Source organism: Triticum aestivum, chromosome 1B, assembly GCF_018294505.1.
Source record: "Triticum aestivum cultivar Chinese Spring chromosome 1B, IWGSC CS RefSeq v2.1, whole genome shotgun sequence".
NCBI classification, from domain to species: Eukaryota; Viridiplantae; Streptophyta; class Magnoliopsida; order Poales; family Poaceae; genus Triticum; species Triticum aestivum.
In genome coordinates this window covers 132027188-132037850 of record NC_057795.1, presented here as the reverse complement: position 1 = coordinate 132037850, position 10663 = coordinate 132027188, and positions in this window count along the sequence as shown.

Below are 10663 nucleotides of genomic sequence, written 5' to 3'. Positions count from 1 at the left end.
TCCAGGAGAGTTGGTTTGAGGTCAAAACTCAAATGCAAAAGGGTACTTGCTTTGAAAATCACTCAGGCTCCAAATAATTTTCTGAAATGATTTGAGGGGAAAAATAATTAGAATAAAATCCAAAACTTGCTTGGATTAGTTGGGACAGAGAACTTAGGTTGATCACAAGGAGGAGGGGAGGTTTTGGAGGGGTTTTACCACATGGGCAAAATACAAAGTCATGGGTGGTTTTCAAGATATGAAAATCCCAAGTTTTTCATAGAGTTTCTTTTTTTAAAGAAAAATATTAAACTCCCAAAATAAATTTGAGAGGGAACCAACAGAGAAGAAGTTTCAAAAGATCAAACACCATAGCTTGAATAAAAAAATAAAAACCTTGCCAAAGAAAAAAGGAAGTTTTTAAGAGGAAGGTTTTCTGGAAAAAAATTTAAATGGCCTCTTTTCAAAGACCACAAGGTTTTGCTGAAAACCAAAATAAAAATTTTGGAGTGTCACACCAAGCCCTAATCTCTCTCGGGAGGGCTGATCTGGAGTCTGTTCGGGGCTCCGGAGAGGGGGGTTCGTCACCGTCATCATCATCAACCATCCTCCATCACCAATTTCATGATGCTCACCGCCGTGCGTGAGTAATTCCATCGTAGGCTTGCTGGACGGTGATGGGTTGGATGAGATTTACCATGTAATCAAGTTAGTTTTGTTAGGGTTTGATCCCTAGTATCCACTATGTTCTGAGATTGATGTTGCTATGACTTTGCTATGCTTAATGCTTGTCACTAGGGCCCGAGTGCCATGATTTCATATCTGAACCTATTATGTTTTCATGAATATATGTGTGTTCTTGATCCTATCTTGCAAGTATATAGTCACATATTATGTGTTATGATCCGACAACCCTGAAGTGACAATAATCGGGATACTTCTCGGTGATGACCGTAGATTGAGGAGTTCATGTATTCACTATGTGTTAATGCTTTGTTCTGGTTCTCTATTAAAAGGAGGCCTTAATATCCCTTAGTTTACATAAGGACCCCGCTGCAACGGGAGGGTAGGACAAAAGATGTCATGCAAGTTCTTTTCCATAAGCACGTATGACTATTTACGGAATACATGCCTAGATTACATTGATGAATTGGAGCTAGTTCTATATCACCCTATGTTATAGCTATTACATGAGGAATCGCATCCGGCATAATTATCCATCATTGATCCATTGCCTACGAGCTTTTCACATATTGTTCTTTGCTTATTTACTTTTCCGTTGCTACTATTACAACTACTACAAAAACCCAAAAACATTTATCTTTACTTTTGCTACCGCTACCTTTATTATCATACCACTTTTGCAACTAAACACTTTGCTGCAGATACTAAGTTATCCAGGTGTGGTTGAATTGACAACTCAACTGCTAATACTCAAGAATATTCTTTGGCTCCCCTTGTGTCGAATCAATAAATTTGGGCTGAATACTTTACCCTCGAAAGTTGTTGCGATCCCCTACACTTGTGGGTTATCAATACTAATTTCGGGCGCCGTTGCCGGGGAGCATAGCTCTATTTCTGAGTCACTTGGGATTTATATCTGTTGATCACTATGAAGAACTTGAAAGACGCTAAAACCAAGATTTTACCCTCAACTACGAGGGGAGGTAAGGAACTTCCATCTAGCTCTGCACTAGATTCTCCTTCCGTTATTAGTAGGCTTGCGACACCTAAACCTACTACTGCTATGAATTCTGATTTTTCGCATGTTATTGATGATGCCACTTCTGCTATGCATGATGAAACTACTTCTGTGCGTGATACTACTTTTTCATGAGGTGAATTTCTTGATAAACAACTTGCTAGAGTTAGGGGGAATGAAAATATTGAAGACCTATTACTGATGATAGTGATGATGAAGGTTCCCCCAATGATTATGTATTTCCTATTGTTCCTAAGGGTTATGTTATGAATGAAGAAGCTGCTAGGGAAATTTTTGCTTGCAATGATAGAAATGATCTTAAGAAATTATTAGCTAAATGGAAGCAGCAGTCTCTTAATGCTAGAATGAAACCCGATCATGCTTTTGCTACTTCACCTATCTGTGTTACTGATAAGGATTATGAATTCTCTGTTGATCCTGAGATTATTACTTTAGTTGAATCTGATCCTTTTTATGGCCTTTAATCTGAAACTGTTGTGGCACATCTTACCAAGTTAAATGATATAGCCACCCTGTTTACTAATGATGAGAAGTCTCGATATTTATATATCCTTAAGATATTTCCGTTCTCATTAAAGGGTGATGCTAAGACTTGGTATAATTCTCTTGCTCCTAGTTGTGTGCGTAGTCCCCAGGATATGATTTATTACTTCTCTGCTAAATATTTCCCTGCTCATAAGAAACAAGCTGCCTTGCGGGAAATACATAATTTTGTGCAAATCAAAGAAGAGAGTCTCCCACAAGCTTGGGGGAGGCTTCTCCGGTTACTTAATGCTTTGCCCGATCATCCTCTTAAGAAAAATGAAATACTTGATATCTTTTATAATGGACTAACCGATGCTTCCAGGGACTACTTGGATAGTTGTGCTGGTTGTGTTTTCAGGGAAAGAACAGTCGACAAAGCTGAAATACTATTGAATAATATGTTGACTAATGAAAATAATTCGACTCTTCCCGAGCCAGTTCCTGAAGTAATTCCTAAACCAATTGAGCCAACTCTTGAGCCTATTCCTAAACCCACTCCGAAGAAGAGAGGTGTTTTATTTCTCAGTCCTGAAGATATGCAATAGGCAAAGAAATCAATGAAAGAAAAAGTTATTAAAGTTGAAGATGTTAAGAATTTACCACCTATTGAAGAAATACATGGTCTTAATTTACTTGATGAATTAAATAATAAAATGACTTGGATAATAAAAATGATTTGCCTGATCATCCTCTTAAGAAAACTGAAATACTTCATATCTTTTATAATGGACTAACAGATGCTTCCAAGGACCACTTGGATAGTTGTGCTGGTTGTGTTTTCAGGGAAAGAACAGTCGACCAAACTGAATTGTTATTGAATAATATGTTGACTAATGAAAATAATTGGGCTCTTCCTGAGCCAATTCCTAAACCAACTCCAAAGAAAAAAGGGAGTTCTATTTCTCAGTCCTGAAGATATGCAAGAGGCAAAGAAATCTATGAAAGAAAAAGGTAATAAAGCTGAAGATGTTAAGAATTTACCTCCTGTTGAAGAAATACACGGTCTTAATGTGCCACCTATTGAAGAAACACATTGCCTTGATAACCCGACACAGGTAGTAAAGGTAAATTCTCTCTATAGATATGATAAAGTTGAAATCCCGTCTACTAAGTTTCCTAGCCAATGTTTAGATGAATTTGATGACTTTATGGCTAGACAAGAAAGTTTCAATGCTTATGTTGGTAGTGAATTAAAGAATAATGCTTACATCAGTGGACGCTTGAGTGATTATATGGCTAGTGTTAAAGGTGAACTTAAACTCATTAGTAAATATGCTTCTATGGTTACCACTCAAGCAGAACAAGTACTTAAAGCTCAAAGTGTTTTGCTCGATGAATTGAATAATAAACATGACTTTGCTGTTAGAGTGGCTACTAGAACTGGTAGAATGACTCCGGAACCTTTGTATCCTGAAGGCCACCCTAAGAGAATCGAGCAAGATTCTAAGAGAAATAATTTAGAGGCACCTAGTTCTTCTAAAAAGAAGAAAAAGAAAAATGATAGGACATTGCCTGCTTCTAGTGAACCTACTGTAGACACACCTGAGAATCCCAATGATATTTCTATTTCTGATGCTGAAACTCAATCAGGTGATGAACATGAACCTAGTGATAATGTTAATGCTAATGTTCATGTTCATGCTCAACCTAGCAAAAACTACGATGTAGAGATTGAACCTGCTGTTGATCTTGATAACCCACAATCAAAGAATCAACGCTATGATAAGAGAGATTTTGTTGCTAGGAAGCATGGTAAAGAAAGAGAACCATGGGTTCAGAAACCCATGCCCTTCCCTCCTAAACCATCCAAGTCAAAGGATGATGAGGATTTTGAGCGCTTTGCTGAAATGATTAGACCTATTTTCTTACGTATGCGCTTAACTGATATGCTTAAAGTAAATCCTTACACTAAATATATGAAGGATATCATTACAAATAAAAGAAAGATACCGGAAGCTGAAATTTCTACCATGCTTGCTAATTACACTTTTAAGGGTGGAATACCAAAGTAACTTGGAGATCCGGGGGTACCAACTATACCATGCTCCATTAAAAGAAATTATGTTAGAACTGCTTTATGTGATCTAGGATCCGGTGTGAGCGTTATGCCTCTCTCTTTATATCGTACACTTGAATTGAATAAGTTGACACCTACTGAAATATCTTTGCAAATGGCCGATAAATCAACTGCTATACCTGTCGGTATTTGTGAGGATGTGCCTGTTGTGGTTGCAAATGTCACTATTTTAACGGACTTTGTTATTCTTGATATTCCTGAGGACGATAGTATGTCTATTATCCTTGGTAGACCTTTTCTTAATACTGCAGGGGCTGTTATTGATTGCAACAAAGGCAATGTCACTTTTCATGTTAATGGTAATGAGCATGCGGTACACTTTCCGAGGAAACAATCTCAAGTTCATAGCATCAATTCTATTGAAAAAGTTCCAACTATCATTTTTGGAGGTTTTGAATTTCCTCTCCCTACTGTCCAGAAAAAGTATGATATTCTTATTGTTGGGGATTTTCATATCCCCGTTGAGGTAACTTAGTGTTATTTGAAATTTCTCCGGTTCCATGTTATTCGGAATGAGTTTGTTAACAAGACTTGATCAACCTTGGTAGTGGATTCATTTTGATGATCACGAGATGGATGAAAACTAGAAGGCACAACTTTCTGTACCCTCTTTTTACCTTCTGTTATTTAGAATAAATCAAGCAAAAATAGTATTATCTGTCTGTTTTCTGAATTATCCGTGCATTAAAAAAATAGTCCAAAAATAAAAGTGCTCCAAATGCCTTGCAAATTTAGTATGATTTTTTCTGGAATATTTGAGGATTTTAGGCACTAAAAACACTGCAGGAGGGGCAAGCACCAGGCCACGAGAGAGGAGGGCGCCCCCCCCCATAGGGCGCGGCCCCTATCTCGTGGGCCCCTGGTGGCTCACCTCCACTTATGCCAGCACCCACACACTTCATCTTCCACCCAAAAAAATCCCCATCCAGCTCAAGCACGAGTTCTAGCTCGTTTTGCTGCGATTTTCGATCTCTTAGCTCAAAGCTCCATTCGCAAAACTGCTTTGGGAGATTGTTGCTTGGTATGTGACTCCTCCATTGGTCCAATTAGTTTTTGTTCTAGTGCTTTATTCATTGCAATTTTTTGCTGCATAGGTGACCATGTTCTTGAGCTTGCATGTTAAATTTTTGAGGTCCCAAGCAATTCCAATGCATGATATAGGCTCTAGGCACTTGTAGGAGTAGTTGCTATCAATCTTGTTTAGTTTTATTCACTTATATTTTGAAGTTACTAAAATTTCAGAAATTTTCAGAAAAAGAAATATGCTTAGAAGAATGTACCAAGGTGGTTCCTCGGCAAAGAAAGGGCCAAGGATTGCTATACATGAGCAAGATGTTAAATTGCCGAGGGACGCAAATGTACGGGCTTGTGAGTGGCCATCCGATGATTTTATGGTCAAAGCAGGCTTCAAGGAGGAATTTGATGCGTATGTGCGTAATGCCGAGCTGGAGGACTTCTTACAAGATAAGTGTCCTCAATATTATCAATTGACTGATTCCTTTGTGCGGAGGTTCGAATATATCTCTGCGTGTAATTCTCCTAGTGTCATGTTTGATATTTATGATACATCTTATACCATGGATTTAGGGGATTTCACAACTGCTTGCAAACTCCCGCAATGGGGTAATATTAATGATCCTCACAAATCTGAATTTAGAGATTTTATTGCTAGTATTACTGTGGGAGAATCTAGGGACATAGCACAAGCTACCATAGGGAGCATTCATTTTCCTGCTATACATTATTTTGCTCTCTTTATTGGTAGATGCATTAACGGCAAGGACGAAGCATGTCACATGTGTGTCCCTGATCTTTGTGTCCTCAAGAGTGTTGTGTCTGGTTATAAAGGTTATAACTTGGGGGCAATAGTTGCACGTAGGTTGCATAATAATAGTAGAAGGGGTGATTTCTTTGGAGGAATTTATGCAACATGTGTGGCTAATTTTCTTAATATACACTACTAGCGAAAAGGCTAGCAGCAGCGCGGGTTTTAGGTGTATCTGTAGCGCGAGGAGAGGCGCTACTAATAAGGCGCTACGGCTAACACATAGCAGTAGCGCGTGCTCACCGGCGCTACTTCTACACAAGTGTAGCAGCAGCACGGTTAGTGGAAGCTCGCTACTGCTAGTAGCTCTAGCGTGCTTTGCCTAGACGCGCTACTGCTATTGCGGCGTTGCTGCTAACTTTTATACACTCGCTACTGCTAATTTAAGTAGTTTTTCGTTTTTTTCGGCATATTTGTTTTGTATTTGAACATGATTTATAGAAGAATCTTTAGCACATAGAAATGTCATCATGATACACATACAAATGCCTGCGAGACCACAAATGTAATCATAGCATATACATACAAATAGTCTCATCATAATCATCATCCAACACAAAGTGGTATCTTCTCACCATCTCGAAAATAGTGACACATGCAAGTCTCGAATACTTGCAACTACAACAACGTCATCCATCTAAACAAAGGTATACGCAAGAAGAGCTATCACTATGAGTGATAGCGGAACTATGCAGTACATGAGGTGGCGGTTACGAGTCCTCTCTCGCGCTAGCGTGAACCTCAAGTAACTAGCTTCTCCTTCTTGTCTGCTTTTGAAGCCTTTATGGTTGGCGCCCGTGAACCCATTCACTTGCGCCTGACACTCATGCCACTCGTTGTACACCCCCGGAACCTTCCCTTTGTACACGACATAGCAATTCCATCTCGCCATCAAGAAACTAGGTACCTGTTAGAGATGCATGTTCATGAAGAGGATGCACAATCATATATATGCAACAAAATATACTAGAGCAACACCAAAAAAGAAAGGGTTAGCAACTAGATGCAACATACAGTACGCAAATTAATTAACTAGAGGTACGCAGGTCATCGTACGCAAACTAACAAAGTAGTGTTACACAATTTCGGCAGGGACCGTGGACATCACAAAGTTTCATCGCTACAAAAAGTATACAAGTTCAACCGACACATATCATCATCATCGGCATCATAAATCACTAGAAGTTCCATCCTTCCATATCATCGAGGATGAACCCTAGCTTCTTGAACGGCGTGAGGTCTCGATGTTGCATGCCTATGCGAGTTCGGACGTTAGCTCGCGATATAGGGCCGTGGTGGAACATCCCCTTCTCATCGACGACTTCTTTCATGATGATCATTGCAATGTCGCTTTGGATGCGAAAGAAGTCATCTCTAAGTTTATAATCCGCTTCTCCATGAGATTCTAGCCACTTGTGGATATGATCATCATTTCTGCTTCTCATGCGAAGCTTTTGGTGATTTGTGTTGAACTGAATCATGAGATGGACGATGTAGAATCCATCCTTCTTGCTTGGTTTTGGGACATGGATGCAGGGGAAGTTAGTTTTATGCGTGAAACCCATCTTCTTGTTCCTTTGTTTCCTGATCTGCACGTGGCCACCTCTAAAGCTGAAGCCTTGGAGAGCATCATCTAGAATATTCATTATGTGGGTGTAGTCTTTTTTCTTGTAGTCTCTGGAAGGGTCAAAATACACGGCGTGGGAGACTTGCGGGTAAAGAACGATAAGGATGGCGCACCCGTTGCTGCGCGGAAAAGACACCTTAAATTATTCCCCATATGAGAGATAAGGAATGATTGAAATGTACGAAAGTGTTGTCCGGAACTGACTTACTTTGGATGATAAGGCACGAGGACAATTTCCCGGTCCTTATTCTGTACCATGAAGTTTTGGAGGTACTCCCTAGCAGTTTCACACAAAGTCGTCGAGACTCAAGAAAGACTCGTGCATGCAGTATGGATCCGCCACACAGATTTGCGAGACTTCTTCACTCTTCATGACGGAGCTCATATGTAGCGCAAAAAGGCGGACGATTGTAAAATCGAGCTGCCTTGTTAGAAACATCTCAAAGAGATGGTCAAACTGCAGGAAGAACACCTCCGCGGGCCGTGTGTCGACGTAGCACTTCCCCTCAGGCACACGAGCCACGTATGTCCGATATCCTCGATCCTTTGAGGCTAGTAGGCTTTTCTTAGTCAACAGCACATGGTCGTGCAGTCTCCTGAGATCCCTTAATAGTGCCTCCAGCAGTTTCGGCGGTAGCATCGGCTCACCCGTGAGATGGAACATGACCGCACCTTTCACGGGTACATGCTCTTCAGAATGCATCGTATGGCTGCTATGTGCTCTGGCTTGTTTGGAGGCAGTTATCTTCCCCAATCTCTTCCTCTCCTTTTTCTTTGGCACACCTTCCAGACCCGTCCTTAACCCCTGCCCCAGTGTTCCTGGGCTAAGTACTGTATGACCCTTGCGCCCGGCAAGTTGAGCCTGTGTTGAGGCGGCATCTTCAGGCGTGTCCTGTGAGGATTTCATGAAGAGAGACTTTTTTCAATCCCTGCTACGACCCTGCCCGGGCATATCATCCATACCCTCATAGCAAGTTGATAGCCCGATTCGTCATATGGTTGACTCATCATATCTATGTCACAGTCATACGCATTTGTATTGAGGAAATCCATAGGGTTGACCTCCGTCTCATCATCCATTCTTTGTTCTACAGGAGAAATTACATCAGCCAGTACTATTGCACCCCCTTCATCATGTCGTCCACCGCTCTCACCCGGCACTACAGGAGCTGGTAATTGCGTAGGCGGGGTGGTGGTCTCCGCACATGCTTGTTGATGTGTGGCTATTGGTGTGCTCTCGGTCGGCTCCAAACGAATAAGATTCGTCGGCCATAGCAGCACCCAACCCTTGCAGCTTCCAATCCGCGGCGGGGTCTAACCCTGAAGTGCCAAGCGGGGATCAGCTGGTTGTGGAACGTGGGTTGCGAGGGGTCCATTATCATCCCCTTTCCCACGTCCACCTTCTGGCCTTTGCTCAAGTAGAGTATGGTGCACGGGGTTTCTTTCGCCTGCAAACACATATGTCTGTGGCGTAAAACAACCGAAAGGCAACAAAAATGGAATACTATATATATATATATATATGTTGGTGCGACATGTAATTACCGTGACGGCGTCGAGCTCAGCCAAAGACGCAGGCCCACCTAGCGCGCCTGAGACTGAGGACGGGCTGCTATGAGCGGGAGCGGCTACGAGAGGAGGCCCGGTTGCGTGAGCAAGTGATGGTGCGATGGTGTTGTTGTTCATGGAGTTGCTCCCAACGAAACTGGGCAACGGGAAATCATGTACCGTCTTGTCTGGATTTTCCTTCATCTAGTTGATGATAACTGGAACCAAGTTACTAGCAAAATCATTTCTGCAGGCAGTTACAGCTGCATTGACTGCCTGCTGTAGCAACTCATATTTGTCCTCGGCTGCTTTTTTCACGTCCTCAGCTACTTTGTTCTCGGCCGCAAGCTTCACCTTCGCGTCGATGTCCGCCTGACTAAACTTCTTTTTCTGCTTCTTGGCCTCCGGGCCCTTGTTGTAAAACACCTTCCACATGGTGCCGTCTCCAGTGCCGTGCACACGACCATATTGCAGCCGCTGGCCCAAAGGGAGTCCCTTAAGTTCGTTCAAGGCCCGGTTGAGAGGGGTGTCCCACTTGGGCCTCATCAGAGAAGTAGGGCTTTCGGCTGCAAGATGGTGTTGCTTCTCCAGTAGTCTAATCAATTTCCTCGTGATCTTGTCCGTGTAAAAAACCTTTTTCTCCTTGTCCCACTTGTAGCGGGCCCTGATGAGGTCACGCTCCAAGGGGTTGGTGAACTTCGCAAAGGGGCCTGGGAGACCCGCAGCTTCACGTTTCGCGTCCTCCTTATCCCATATGGGCCTTTTACCGAGGTAGCCACGGCTTCCGAGGTGATGCTTCCCCGTGTTCCTTTGCTGAAGGCTCTTGAATTTCGAAGCCTTAGCCTTGGCTGCCTCGGTAGCGCAAGTGTCCTTGAACTTTTCGAACTCCACTTCCCTAAGTGTCGGATTTTCCTCCAGAATCTTGGACAGGGGTTCATCAGTCTCAATAGCTCGTTTCACCCTCCCTTTCTAGGAGGACAAATCATTGCTGAACATGCCCATGGCATGATTGTTAATCTTTTTCATCTTAGGATCATCCCACGGTTGTTCTATGTTATCATCCCGGTCGGGGAACTTGAATCTCTTGTGCAACTTTGTTAGGAGCAACTGCGTCAAATGTTCTTTACTCCTTAAATCATCGTCGTTGATGCTCGCGCATTCCCGTAGGATGCATCCTACTTGGTTCCCATAGCACTTGCAAGGTTCTTCCGGCTCTAACGGTTCAAACTTGCCAGGTGCCATCTTTGTGATCACAAGTCGTCCAATCCCTAGTTTGTTAGGTTTTCGTATCCTCTGCTTCTTATGCTTCCTCTTTTTGGTAGCGGCATCGGGGCCGGTACCTTCCCCGCTGGTATCTTC